The 15,098-nt window shown below is 43.5% G+C and overlaps 1 protein-coding gene across 3 annotated transcripts in view; it reads right to left on the minus strand.

Annotated features, from left to right (window-relative positions):
* Nucleotides 1-15,098, minus strand: part of NPAS2 (neuronal PAS domain protein 2) — a 175,121-nt gene that overhangs the window by 120,836 nt on the left and 39,187 nt on the right. The gene's annotated exons all lie outside the window — the stretch shown is intronic.

A 15,098-nucleotide genomic window follows, 5' to 3' on the forward strand; every position in this document is an offset into this window, starting at 1 on the left:
GAGGGTGACTGTGGGCTCCAGAGTCAGGTGCCCTGTGAAATACCAAACCTCTTTGGTTCTTCTACCAGCTTTCTATCATGTTTCTGTCCTTTCTCTGGTCCATGGGAGTCACCTGCACCTCCTGGTGGCTGCAGCTCTTGTTCTTTGCAGCATTTCTTGAACCCTGAGCACTGAAGGGCAGACGTCCACCTCTGCATGTCTGAGTCAAGAGTCGGGGAGTGCTCTCGGGGAGTGCTCTCTGCCTTCCTTAGGAGCTTGGTGTGGATGGCTCTGGGACCTGTTTTCCAGACAGGTGAGATGGCCAAAGACATGGGATTAGGCCTGAGCCACCGTAACATGCACACCCCTGCCATCAACAGCAACAAGCAGAAGGGACCTGAAAGACTCCCTTTGCCACCAGCCACACACCAGGCCCACATCTAAGCTCTTCATGAGTTACCGCTGATGGGGAATCACTGATTTCAAGGCCATAGTCTCCAAATACAGCTGGGTAGCCGAATTACTTGGAGAACAACTAAAATACAGGCTCCTGGGCCCCTAGGGCAGCTGGAAACTCTGACATACAGCCACATGGAAAGGCCAGGTCCGAAAGGAAGAGACAGATACCTGATTCTGCGTTCTCCTGAAGCCCTCTTAGAAGATGTGGGAAGCAGCAGCACCGATAGTCACGAGGGTGACGGGGCCCTGAGTAGCAGGCGTGGGGACCAGGTCATCACTGCATTTCTCCACGCAACGTGTTCTGGCCCCACAAAATGACACCAGCCACACACCTTGGTTCAGGAGCTGTGAATACTCTGTTTACCCTGGAGAAAGGTTGCTAAGTGAATCTGTGGCTCCCAGGTGCCACTACAAATACCAGATAAGGGGAGGAGAGGAACAGCACCAGGGAGGCCCCAAAGCAGGTCTCTGTCTGATGTCAGCTGTCTCTGAGCAGGTCTGCTCTCATTTACTCAAACAACAAGAAATTAGAGTGGCAAAGGTACAGAAAAGCAAATAATTCCATCCGCTGGAGTGTAATGGGATAACAGGATTTATAGCGTTTTTGAGGCTAAAAATAGCTTAAGAGCCCTCACTTCAGAACTCTGAGCACTTCACACGGTTTTAACCCATCCTCCCATTTCCCTTCTGTGCTAATATCACGTGGCTTGAAGTTTGCTTTCTGCGGTATTTGATTCCATGTGGGTGTTTTTTCCTCATCCGTCTCCCCTTTTGTTACTTCAAGGGAAAAATAACCCTGGGGAAGCTTCCATGCCGTCTGCCATTGTTCTGCGTTTAAGGAAAAAAGTGCATGCTGCTTAATCTGGGCCTCGGGACCAAGCAGGCTGGCAAATTCCAGAAACTTTAAATCTTTGTTAAAAATGCCAAAGTAAACGACCTTCGGTCTACAAAGCTAAGGGAAGGCAGCCCTGCCCGCGCCTTTCAAGCCTGGACAAGCTGCGCGTCCAGGAGCCGCGCTGTGTAGGAAGCAGCTAAGGAAAGCGACTGTCTCATCCCTCCGAGAGGCCAACGCTGGGGCGTCATGCTCACATCCGTGTGATCCCTACATGCTGTGTGTGTGTGTGTGTGTGTGTGTGTGTGTGTGTGTGTAAGCTTTTAATTTTTAAAAATTTTATTTTTAAGATTGTGGTAAAATACACATAATTAAAAATTTGCCATTTTAACTGTCTTTAAATGCACAGTTCCATGGCATTAGGTCCATCTGCACTGTTGTGCAACCATCAGACAGAAACTGCACCCACTAAACGCTAACTCCCCATTGCCTGCTTTCCCCAGTGTTTGGTAACCACCATTCTGCTTTTTATCTCCAGGAATCTGACAACTCTAAGCGACTCAGGTAGGTGGAATCATGCAGCATTTGTCCTTCTGTGACTGGCTTATGTCACTTAGCATAACACCCTTAAGGTTCATCCATGTTGTAGCATGCGTCAGAATTTCCTTCCTTTTAAAGGCTGAGTAATATTCCACTGTATTGTACGGATAGAGCACATGCGCTTAAGCTTTTCATCCTAAAAATGATAAAATATCAACCTGTCATATGTCTTGGATTCCACACTCATTTTCAATAAATAGAAACTTAATAGACAAATGATCCAGCATGAGGCCCACCAGAGTCATCAGAGCCCATCCGCCTCCTTGGGTCCTTGGTGTGGGGCCTGGCATGAGAGGCCCTGGAATTCCAGGATAGGAGACAGCCTGGAGGAAACGGCCCCGGGTTCTGGGCATTCTCTGCCTTGGCCACACTTTGCAGGGCTGTGAGAAAACTGATGTTTACTTCATTTTATCTTTTTTTTTTTTTTTTTTTTTTGAGATGGAGTTTCACTCTTGTCCCCCAGGCTGGAGTGCAAGTACAATGGTGTGGATCTCAGCTCAGTGCAACCTCTGCCTCCTGGGTTCAAGTGGTTCTCCTGCCCCAGCCTCCTGAGTAGCTGGGATTACAGGTATGCACTACCACACCTGGCTAATTTTTGTATTTTTAGTAGAGACAGAGTTTCATCATGTTGGTCAGGCTGGTCTCAAACTCCTGACCTCAAGGGCTCTGTCGCCCTCAGCCTCCCAAAGTGCTAGGATTACAGGTGTGAGCCACCGTACCCAGCCCATTTTTATCTTTTTAAGTGGTAATTGCTATATGAGAATTCTCAGCTTCTTAGGTGAAGCACAGACTATGCCTCCACCTTGTACAAGGCAATGTGGGGTGCTCAGCATATGGCAAAATCAAACATGACCAATCGTTCCGCTCCATCATGTGGGTTATACTCCATTACTTTCCTCTACCTGCTCAACAATTAAGAGTTGATTATGTACACTTTGGGAGGCCGAGGCAGGTGGATTGCTTGAGGTCATGAGTTCAAGACCAGCCTGGCCAACATGGCAAAACCCTGTCTCCACTAAAGATAAAAAAATTAGCCAGGTGTGGTGGCATGCACCTGTAGTCCCAGCTACTCAGGAGGCTGAGGCAGGAGAATCGCTTGAACCCAGGTGGTGAAGGTTGCAGTGAGCCGAGATCACGCCACGGCACTCCAACCTGGGCAACAAAAAAGACTCCATCTCAAAAAAAAAAAAAAAAAAAAAAAAAGTTGGTTATATATAAAACTGCCAGCTGAAGAAGGGCTTCTAGATGCCCCTCTTATTTTTCAGGTTGACCAAAATGGAAAGACATTTCTGTCTTTAAGCCTTTAAAGCTACAGACAGTTATGATGGGGAGGAACAGGGCAGGTATGACGCTCAGGTATGATTGTGGCTGGGATTCCCGAGCTTACTTGTGCATCCATTAAACCAGTGCAGCAGCCCTGCTCAACCTGCAATCCTAATCCACTCATAAATGAACCCCCCACTCCATTATTATGAAAGTAAACACTTTATAATATTGTAGTTATAAAATCTTTTTACAGAGAACATAAAGTGAAATGGCGTTTGAACAAAATGTAAAGGAGAAAATACAGAGGCTTAAAGGACTATATATGTAGCTGAGTTGGCATATATTTGGGGGTTTACTTTCTGGGCATATTTCCATTAACTGAAATTTGGAGACAGGTTAAAAAAAGGGATACAATATATAGTGCTCTTGTGAGATTCAGTATTGTTGTGCTGAGTAAATGAATCATACTGCAAACTTCTTAAGAAAGGTAGCTTGTGTGTTTTCATATACATATTTGATATATATTTGAAAAAATGTATACAAATATATGTAAATGTGTATATATATGTGGATATATATGTATATATTTATTTATTTATTTATTTTATTTTTTTGAGATGGAGTCTCGCTCTGTTGCCCAGGCTGGAGTGTCAGTGGCACAGTCTCGGTTCACTGCAACCTCTTCCTCCCGGGTTCAATAAATTTCTGGCTAATTTTTGTATTTTTAGTAGAGATGAGGTTTCACCATATTGGCCAGGCTGGTGTCAAACTTCTGACCTCAAGTGATCTGCCCACCTCAGCCTCCCAAAGTGCTAGGGTTACAGGCATGAGCCACTGCACCCAGCCAGTTTTCAAACAGATTTTACCTGGCATTCATTTATTCATTCATTGAACCAGGAAGTCTTTGGTACTTACTAGAACTTAGTCTGTTAGTCGCAATAGATATGCAGATGAATGGCACCAGTCTCTGCTCCAGTAGACAAATAGGATCTCAGGATGCCACAGAAGCACCAAGGTGGTAGGGGGTTAGAGAATCAGGGAGGACTTCCTGGAGGTGGAGGCTCAGTCTTGGTAAACAGAGTTAGCAGACAAGAGACAAAACCTTTCTGGGCTTCTCATCTAGTGTTCAGCTCTAGACTAAGGCAGTAAGAAGTTACCAAAGACCCACCATGCTGAGGATGGCCACTAGGTTCTAGACGTTTCTAGAAACCATTTCCTTTGAAAAAGGAATTTATAAATAGCCTTAGTAGGAAAAGGGAGACAGCGAACAAATACAAATGAAACCCCAGAAAATGGTATCTATCTACCATGTATTTGGCTCCTACAGTGTCCCCTGTTTTGGTGCTTTAGATCCATCATGGTTACTCCTTAAAATAAAAGTTTGTTATTATGATTTCCATTTTACAGCAGGAAACACAAAGTCAGAAAGATTAAATAATATATTATGATAATGAATTACATTTGAAGACTTCCTAGGTTGCAGGCATGGTTCTAAGTCGTTTAAAATATATTATCTCAATTTGTCATGTTAGTAACCCCATAACCCCTTTGTCCATATGAGGAAACTGAGGCACAGTGAAATTAAGTGACTTGCCAATGCCCATTGGTTAGTCTGTGCAGGGCAAAGATTCCCAACTAAGCAGTCTGACACCAGGTTGCACACTTCTGACCACAAGGTCATCAACAGCCCGTGCTCTTGCAGCCACAGAAAGCGTATTGGTGAACACTTATACAAAACACACTTGCTGGTGATGGCTTCCAGTACAAATTAATTCTTCACTGCTCAAGCTGCTGATGTAAAAGGAGAACTCCTCTAGTGCCATTAAACGCTATTTAACTTGCTGTGTTTCATGTTTGTTGTTGCTGTTGCATTTCCAAGACTACCTGCTGCTTGAAATGTGCATTTGGACTGAATGTGTAAATGGATGGAGTCAAGATATCTGCCTTCCCCCAAAGGGTCTGCAGCAGAAGACCTATGAAGAGTGGAGTGAGGTCCCTGATGTGGAGTGGAGAGACTTTAAGTGTCTAACTAAATTAAGTAACGGTTTCCAAGGGCAAGCTACTGCATTGTCTTTCAGCATGCAGAGCTGAATTTCTAGTGTTTCAAAGGGCAAATCATGAGCAGGCTGAGGACAGCAGGAAAAGTTCAGTGGAGCAAGGCTAGAGCTGGAAAGGTGAGGAGGGGAAGGCCTGGATACAGGAAGCTCTAGAGAAGAGTTAAGAAGAGGTAGGCAGGCCGGGTGTGGTGGCTCATGCCTGTAATCCCAGCACTTTGGGAGGCTGAGGTGGGCAGATCACTTGAGGCCAGGAGTTCAAGAACAACCTGGCCAACATGGAGAAACCTTGTATCTACTAAAAATACACAAATTAGCCAGGCACAGCAGCATGTGCCTGTGATTCCAGCTACTCAGGAGGCTGGGGAATCACCTGAACCTGGGAGGCAGAGGTTGCAGTGAGCAGAGATTGCATCACTGCACTTCAGCCTGGGCGACAGAGCAAGACTCTGTCAAAAAAAAAAAAAAAAAAGGAAGAAGAGGTGGGCAGCAAGCATCCTAGCTCAGGACCTTAAAGCTAGGCTGAAAAACTCTTTGCAAAGTCAGATATGGTAAATATTTTCAGTTTGATGGGCTACCATAGTGGGAAATTAGCCAAAGGTAATGTGAACGGGTGTGGCTGTGTTCCAATAAAACTTTATTTACAAAGATAAGCTATGGGTGAGATGTGGCCCACAGGCAATGGTTGGCCAACCCCTGCCCTAGAGCATGGCATTGAAGAGAAGGCAACAGGTTGCCCAGGGCAGTGTGATGGGACACCCAGGCCCAGCTGGGAGAAGGCTGTCAGAACAGCATTAACAGGAAAGCCAAAAGTCACTGATCTTCTGAATGATAAAGAACTTCACTGGTCCAAAGTCCAAGGTGCCACTAGAGGCAACACAGCTGAATTCAGAGGTGAGGAAGTGGAAGCATTGACTCCCCACAGGAATCTTCATCTGGATGGGACTGAAGCATCAGCATTTGCCACAAGCATATCTGTTGGTACATGCATAGCTCCTCACACCATAGTGCTGGCTGGGGGTGTGTGTTCATCTACAGACAACATGGAAGAAGGGACCTGCCTATGCCACCCTTAGTAGAGGAACTAAGCAGGGAAGGCCGGGTGTGGTGACTCACACTTGTAATCCCAGTACTTTGGAGGCCAAGGTAGGAGGATTGCTTGAGCTCAGGAGTTCAAGACCAGCCTGGGCAACATGGCAAAACCCCATCTCTACAAAAACACAAAAATTCACCAGGCGTGGTGGTAGGCACCTATAGTCCCAGCTACTCGGGAGGTGGAGGTAGGAGGATCACTGGAGCCTGGGAAGCAGAGGTTGCAGTGAGCCAAGATCGTGCCACTGCACTCCAACCTGGGCAACAGAGCAAGACCCTGTCTCAAAGAAAATGGGAGGTGGGTTGGGAAGTAAGCAGAGAAGTTGGTCCCTGTAAGAAAAAAGATGGGGCCCCTTGGCCTTAACAACACAGAACACTTATAAACTGCATGTGATTCCAGCGTATACCCTGGACAGCCTCCTGCTGAAGTCAGCTAAAAAGGATAAGAGAATAGGAAACTTCTGAATAACTGTTGAGCTGATACGAAAGTCAGGACTCTGCGGGGGCCAAACACAGAGAGGAAGTGGGGTCCCGAGAGTAACAGGGTTGAACTAGCATGCTCATAGGAGGTGAGCCCTGGCTCAAGCCTTTGATGTTGTGTGGATGAGGCAGGAGGCCAGAGATGAAGCCCATCCTTGGAGGGGAGGGGTGTGCCTAAGAAGAGACCCTTGCATAAAGCTCGACCTCAAAGGAAGGCTGTGCTCAGTATTAATGGGCATGAGGAATAACCCCACCCACGCGGAAAGGACAGGAAGGGAAAGTGCCTTTTTCAATGCCAAGGAGAAAGATAGCCTCTCCCAAACAGTCCTCGCCCAAATTGACCTTCACACAAGGTTCAGGCCCAAATTCCCACCGTGTGATTTGAAAATCCTTAAGAGATCACTTCGAGTGGTTTCAGGTTGACAGCCCGCAGTTGTGTCATAGAACAAACACAAATCCTCTACAGAGGAAAGTAACTTTAACCCAGGCTTCAAAAAATTCTCACAGATCAAGTTCCAAGGATTAGAGCCTAGTCAAAATTCACCAAACGTACAGGGAAAATGGTCACCCTGGATGGGATCCAGTAGAAACAACAAAGAACAAAATCAGATTCACAATGACTTCAAATACTGGAGGATCATATGTCAGTTATAAAATAAGCATGTTTAGACCAAGCATGGAGGCTCACACCTGTAATCCCAACACTTCGGGAGGCCGAGGCAGGTGGATCACTTGAGGTCAGGAGTTTGAGACCAGCCTGGCCAACATGGTGAAACCCTGTCTCTACAAAAAATACAAAAATTAGCCGCGTGTGATGGTGCATGCCTATAATCCTAGCTACTCAGGAGGCTGAGGCACAAGAATTGCTTGAACCTGGGAGAAGGTTGCAGTGAGCTGAGATTGTACCACTGCACTCCAGCCTGGGTGCAGAGTGAGATTCTGTCTCAAAAATAAAAAATAAAATAAGCATGTTTAATACGTTTAAAGACATAAACATGAGGCTTGAAAATAAAAGCAAGGAAGAAGGGATTAGTTTTAGAAAATGAAGACCAAGCAAACTTGAAATTTGAGAAAAGAGGCCGGGCGCGGTGACTGATGCCTGTAATCCCAGCACTTTGGGAGGCCGAGATGGGCGGATCACGAGGTCAGGAGATGGAGACCATCCTGATCAACACGGTGAAACTCCGTCTCTACTAAAAATACAAAAACAATTAGCCGGGCGTGGTGGCGGGCGCGTGTAGTCCCAGCTACTCGGGAGGCTGAGGCAGGAGAATGGCGGGAACCCGGGGGGCGGAGCTTGCAGTGAGCCGAGATTGCGCCACTGCACTCCAGTCTGGGTGACAGAGCGAGAGTCTGTCTAAAAAAAAAAAAGAAATTTGAGAAAAGAAGAAAAGATAATTTCTGGAATAAGAATTTATTAATTTTTTAAAAAACCCAATAGACTGGTTAAAAAGAAGCTGAGACACAAGTAGAGTGAGAATTACTAAAGTTTAACACAGATCTGAAGGAATTATCCAGATTGCAGAATGCAGAGACAAAAGACAGAAAATATAAAAGGGAGAGTAAAATAAACAGACAGTGATCTAACATATGCAAAACTCAAGTTCTAGCAAGAGACATTCGAGGGAATGGGGTCTAGGAAATATTCAAAAGAAAAATTTCCAAAATTAATGAAAACCACCAATTCTTGGATTCAGAAAGCCTAACAACCCCAAGCAGAAGAATTTAAAATGTATCTATTCCTGGAGACAATCATCATGACACTGCAGATTACCAAAGTCAAGGAAATGATCTTAAATGCAGCCAGAGAAAACGCTCATCATCTAATAAGGAACAATAACTGGATAGGCAGCAGGACTTTCAAGACCAACCATGGAAACCAGACAACAAGAAAAGAATCCCTTCAATGTGCTGAGAGAACATCACCACCACCCTAGATTTGTATACCCTGCAAAACTATCTTTCAAGAATTAAGATAAAACAGAGATATTTTAGCTGATGAAAAAAGTTTGCTATTAACGAAATCTCACTAAAGTAAATCTAAATAATACCCTTGAGGCAAAAGGAAATTGTCCCAGATGGGAATTTTGAGAGGCAAGACAAAAAGGTCTGGAAATACAGTGCGCTTTATAGAAAATAATACTGGGTAACAATAACATGTAAGTAATAAATCATTCTAAGGTCTTCATATTTGGGAGGAGAAAAAATAATCACAATTTTTCATTAATTAAATTGAAATTTTAATTTGAAAGAAAGTTCAAATTAGTACAGGAAAAATGTGATAAAGCGAAAAAAGTAAAGGCAGAAAAAATGGGACAAATACCAAGTATAATATAAAATAGTTAAAAATAAACAAGTACTTTAGCTGAGCACAGTGGCTCATGTCTGTAATCCCAGCACTTTGGGAAACCTAGGTGGGAGGATCATTTGAGCCCAGGAGTTTGTGGGACTGGCCTGGGCAACAAAGTGAGACCTTGTCTACAAAACAAAAACGAAACAAAACCAAAAGTACTTTAGCAATCATAATAAACATACAATCTCTCCAGTTAAAAAGATTAAAGGGTCATCGCATAGGATTTTTTAAAACCCAGCAAACATTGTTCTTAAGAAACATATCTGAAATCTAAAAACAGAAAACCTAAGAGTCAAAGAACAAAAAACAAATACCAGGTAAATACTAACAAAAGGAATCTCCCATACATCTGTTAATATCAGACAGACTTTAAGGCAATAAACATAACTTACTAGCTTATAAGCATAACTTTGACATCGGAGAGGGTCACAAAATAAAGATAAAAAGTTTCCATTTACTTGGAAGAAATGATAATCCTAAACGTACATGCACCTAATAATATAGCCTCAAAATACATAAAGCAAAAAGTACCACACCTCAAAGAGAAACTGACAACTCTATCAGAGTCATAAACGTCTGACATATCTCATAAGTGATACATCAGGTGACACAACAATTAGGATAAATAAAATGGAGCAGCACAGATCTAATGGACAAATATGGAATATTTTACCCAATAATGGGAGAATAAACATTCTTTTCAAGCACACAACACACAAAATATTGACCATTTAGGAAGAGGCTTTTTTAGGTCACAGTAGACTATGTTTCAGTCCTCCTAACAGGGGATTTGGACCATCCACTTCAAATTCAGCTATTTGTCAGGTGATCAAATATTACATTGGCTACAAAATAAATTAACTAACCTGTGAATGACTGCCTTTAAAATGGTGTGCTTTATGTCACCCCAAAGAACACGAATTGTTTTCCCCACTCACACACCTCACTGGACTGAGCAAATAAACAGCAAATCAGAAACAGAATAGAAGCTACAACCCCTAAAATGACCACTGGGAACCTAGATAAAAGATTCACTTCACCCCAAATCTTGGAGAATGATGATTTGTTACTTGCTAGAATGTCAGTAAAGTAAGAGCAGGAATCTTTGTTTTGTTCACAGATGTATCATCTAGTACGTAACAGCATTTTATAAATACTTCTGAATGATTGGTTGAATAAATGAATGAAGATCCTACACTACTACTAGATGTTCTTTGCCTTTCCCTGTGGCACTGTAATAATTCTGAATATTTTGTGATGTATACGCTATTTGGCAAGTGAGTGATCTAATCATCCCACATTCAGGTTCAGACACGGTATTTCGGAAAGAAAGCACCCAACATCTGCGTTGCTTTTTTGGGTTCCTGATGCCAGGTTAACTCTGAGACTGCTGGACAAAGAAAAAGATTCCATGATGGACATATCTAGGCTTGCTCACGGCAGCAAAGCCTGCTGGGAAAAGCCGAAAGAGGATAGATAAAACAAAAATGATCTGAGCTCTACTTCTCTAGTATTTTTCTTACAGGGAGGGGAATAAAATCACACAGTCAACAAATGACTCATGAGTAGCCTGCTCTTGACAAACTGTGTCAGGAGTATCCGAGGAGAAAAGCAGAAGGTGAATAAGAATGCTTTACCCTAATCAACTGTTCTCTCCCCATCACCCCCCGGCCTCAACTCCTCTGTCACAGTGCTCACTCCACTTCCAATCTTTCAGGCCTCACTGATGGCACAGCTGAGGCCCCGCAGAGCGCGTGGCCAGACAGCTGCAGGGACCAGCACCAAGTGATGGGCAGAGCAAACGTCCATTCATAAACGGAAGAGCTGAGCATGAACATTGACTGAAGGGGGGCGGGTCACCCTGGGCTGTCAGGCTGAGGGTTGGGTCCTGGCTGGCGTCAAAGTCATTGAAGAGACGGGAATAAAGAGATATCAGGGCCAGGGTCTCGGCAAGCACTTGGGATTGGTAACAATGTTAGCTGGAGGTAGTTCAAGGTTTCCATCTGCAGTACTGCTTCAGGTGTGACCTTCTAGAACTTAGAGAGTTTGGTCCAAACAGGAGTCTGCTTGTTCCCAAAGTCAGCAGTTGTCCATCCTGGACAGAGCTCCGTGAGTTTCCAAGTCAAATGGAAGCATGACTTCCTGCATGTGTGTTGAAGATCCAGTCAGTAACACCAAGCACTTGGAATTGCCCCCTTTCCAAATTCTTCTCTGAAATGGGGTCAGAGGGTGGATTTTCGACGAGGGTTCTGAGTGTTTAAGAGCTTACCTTCTTATTTTAACTAGAAGTCAGGATGGTGATTGGTGTGGCCAGGTTACCCGACTTGAGCAAAGGTGTCCTACAAAGTAGAATATGTCAGCAGTCACTGGCCATGGAACCATGTGAATCGTGTGAGCTTCCAAAAGGTCAACAGTGCAGGGAGCAGTAGTCTAAGAACACATAGCAGGTAAGCGGGGCCTCAGTTCCACACATGCAGACAGGAGTCCAGGTTACATTCCCAGCACAGAGGGAAGGTTGGACACGCATCCAGAGGAGCATGCTGGCTCAGGCGGCAGCACGACCTGCTTCCTCCCAAGGACTCCCAACATCGTGGAGAGAGAACAGATTCATAGTTGAGTTCAGGGTTCTTATGTTCAAGAATATTCCAGTTCAACTAATTACTCTGTATTAGCAGTTCTCAAAGTGTGGTCTGGTGACCCCTTGAGAGTTCATGATGTTTTAAGGGGATCCACAAAGTCTAAACTATTTTCATAATAATGCCAAGACATTATCTGTCTTTCTCAATCTCATTTTCTCACAAATGCACGGTGAAGGTTCCCAGAGGACACTGGCACATGATATTTGCCTTCTGTGAAGCTGGACATTGAAGAGATTTGCAAAAATTAAAACAGTGCTACTCTTCTCACTAAATTATACTGTTTGGGGAAACACAGTTATTATTTTTGTGTTAAAATGCAATGCACTTATTATTTTTAAATGAATAAACATTTTTAAATGTTCTCAGTTTTCATTTATAAGGTGATAAACCCACATGAACAAAACCTCTTTGGGAATCTCAATAATTTTGAAGAATGTAAAGGAATCCTGAAATCAACAAGTTTGGGAAATGCTGCTCTAAATTTTCAACATAAATCCTTGGTTTCAAATGTTGACACTTACCAGAAACACTTAACAGTCACTTTAAAGATGAACGGAGTGTTGTGCCCCATTTTTTCTTTGTTATGTAGATATACAAGCAATATGAAAGACTTGGCAACCATTTTTCAATGCCATGCTCATTGGTGCCTCAGAAATGGCTCCACAGTTTCAAGGCAGACACTTCCCACGTGTCCCAAGGCAAGGTTCTCGTGGATTTTTTATTGCAAGGAGTTGTTGGCTGATCGAATGGAAACTTAATGCTGAATCCAGCACCACTAAATGCAGGAGAGGCTTTATTTATATCCGAATATTATTATATCACACAGTTTTGGAAGAGATCAGGGAAATTTGTGAACAATTTAAATATACTAATATTTTATCCTGATGGACTACTCAGTCTAGAACTTAAGGTAATTTGGTAAACAACTAAAACAATAACCACAAAATGTTTTTCTGACATTCAGATGAGCCCTCTTCCTCTACACAACCAACACACAAAACAACAAGCCGAAAAGATAAAAGATATCCCACATGGGCTCTGAATTATGTATAACTCCCAAAGAAACAGGATGCTAATTCATAATAATGTAAGTCAACCAAATTCCCACCAAGCATCTAGCTACTGATAGCTCACTGCATATCCCATCTTCATGACGTCTCGGCATAATGCTTTCACAATTAGACCAGTCTCGATATGACAGAAATATTTTCATTCACATTTCAGGCAATTTCCAAGAGCTGAGTCGTGTTCGGCTTGGATTTGGCAGTGTGACAAATTAAGGTGTGCTTTAGGTCCAAAGCTTACATTCATGGAGGACACTGTCCGTGAGAGAGAGAAAAGGAGATCTGCAGCAATCCTCACACGACAAAGTAGAATGCAAGGAAGGCTATATAAATTATATACATATATACATTAGCGCTCACAGATGGAAGAAACTAAAATAAGAATGGTCAAAATGGCAAAGATATAACATATTTGCACAAAAAAACATGTCTTCACCATGTGTGAAAATGGTCCAACTGTATTTAAGGATGTAACTCCTTAGCGTTTATTTCCCATTCCTGTGTTTACACTCGTAGAAAGATAGAAAAGCTATTTAGAGTCATTCTCATGCCATTCTGACCCATTAGATATAATTCCCCATGAGCAGCTCAAGCTGGGCTTCACATCCCTCTAGTATGTTGAAAAAAGCAACCACTCCTCCAAACATGGGGTACAGATCTGTGGGCCCACGGGCTGTGTGGCCACTGATACGCACATCTTTCTATCTGACAGGATCTCTAAGACACAAACAGCAACTCAGGAAAGGGCTCACAGGTAACTGCCTGTGGCTCCCATCAAACCAACCAACCAGCTAATCCACCAAGCAACCCACCATCAGAGTGGCGAAGAGGAAGCAGAGTCTGGCAGCCGTGGCCCTCTTTTGCTTGAATGGAACCAGGGTGACTGACCACCCATCTCCTACACCTGTGTGAGATGCTCCAGCACTCGGGATAAAGGGTCCTTATGCTAAGTGCTACTAGCTGTAGACTAGCCCCTTCTGCTTTCGCTCTGATTTTAGGAAGCGAGAAGGTGGGGCTGTTGTTTCAAAGTAGGCTTTCACAGGCGTCAGATTAACCAAGAGGACAGGTGACTGCCATGGTGGCACTGCTGTGCACGGGCTAAAGCTCTTGACACGGAAGTGAAGATACGTCCTTCCTCTCTAATACATCTCATTAGAGAGAACACAACCTTATAGCAAGGCGGAGCTTACTCCTTCCTGACCTGACACCACCATTTCACGAACAGCTCCGCACACAGCTGTTACTAATGCTGCCAAAAGGCAGGGTAAGAAGAGAGTCGCTCACATACGTCCCACTCACTGCCATGTCTAGTCTGGGGAGGACACAAAATGGGAGGCGTACACGAGCAACTTCCGGAAAAGGAAGAGCTCATTAAGAGGAAGTGGAGCACTGTCTGTCCCTTTCCACACAGAATCTAAAGCCAAACTATGTGCAAAAGCCAGGCCCAATGTGTGTTTCAGGTGCGAAAAAGGAACAGCAGTGTGCTGACTTGCTGGAGAAACTATACCATGGTACGTGTGGATAACCTGGGCAAACCTGAAAACCTCTTCTAGTCAGTCTACTGAGAGCTCAGGAAGGTTATGGTAAGGGAAGCTCTGGGCAGTGACCGTCAGGCAGCCGCTGGATCACCATGCCCTGGACCTCCAGAGCTGACCACAGCCTCCCGCACTGCCAAGCTATGGTTAACACCAGCCCTTGATTTGAAATAAAAATTAAACTACGAGGCAATGAAATCTTCCAACTTTGCTTTTCAGACAAAAGCAGAAAAATAGCCCGATGAACATCAGCTGTTTCTGATTTAGAGGCAAAAAAAAAAAAAAAAAAAACAGCAACCAACCCTCAGTAAACATTACCAAAAATGCCAAAACAAACAACATTTACATCTACAGAAATGATTGAACTTACTGCATAGAAGCCAGATCCCTTTCTGAGGTCTGTCTGAGGAGGAAATTTTGGACAACAAAACCACTATGTGTTTGTGAACTACGCACCTACTTAGCAGCAGCTCTGACTCTAGCTTTCCTTGGTTGAGATGTATTCTTTTAATTTTTTTCCTTTTACCCATCCAATAGGTTGTGAGAATGCTATGATGATAGTTTCCTTATCATAAATTATTTATCCACAATCTATTTTTAATTACCCGTTTTCAATTTTAATTTTGACATAATGTAGTTTTTGACAGCAAACATTTTAAGTACTACATATATACATACATAGGTACATGTATGTGTATACACACATATACACACATTCTTTTAACACAGATCCCTTAATACAAAA

The sequence above is a fragment of the Papio anubis genome, chromosome 14 (assembly GCF_008728515.1).
Source record: "Papio anubis isolate 15944 chromosome 14, Panubis1.0, whole genome shotgun sequence".
Classification (NCBI taxonomy): Eukaryota; Metazoa; Chordata; class Mammalia; order Primates; family Cercopithecidae; genus Papio; species Papio anubis.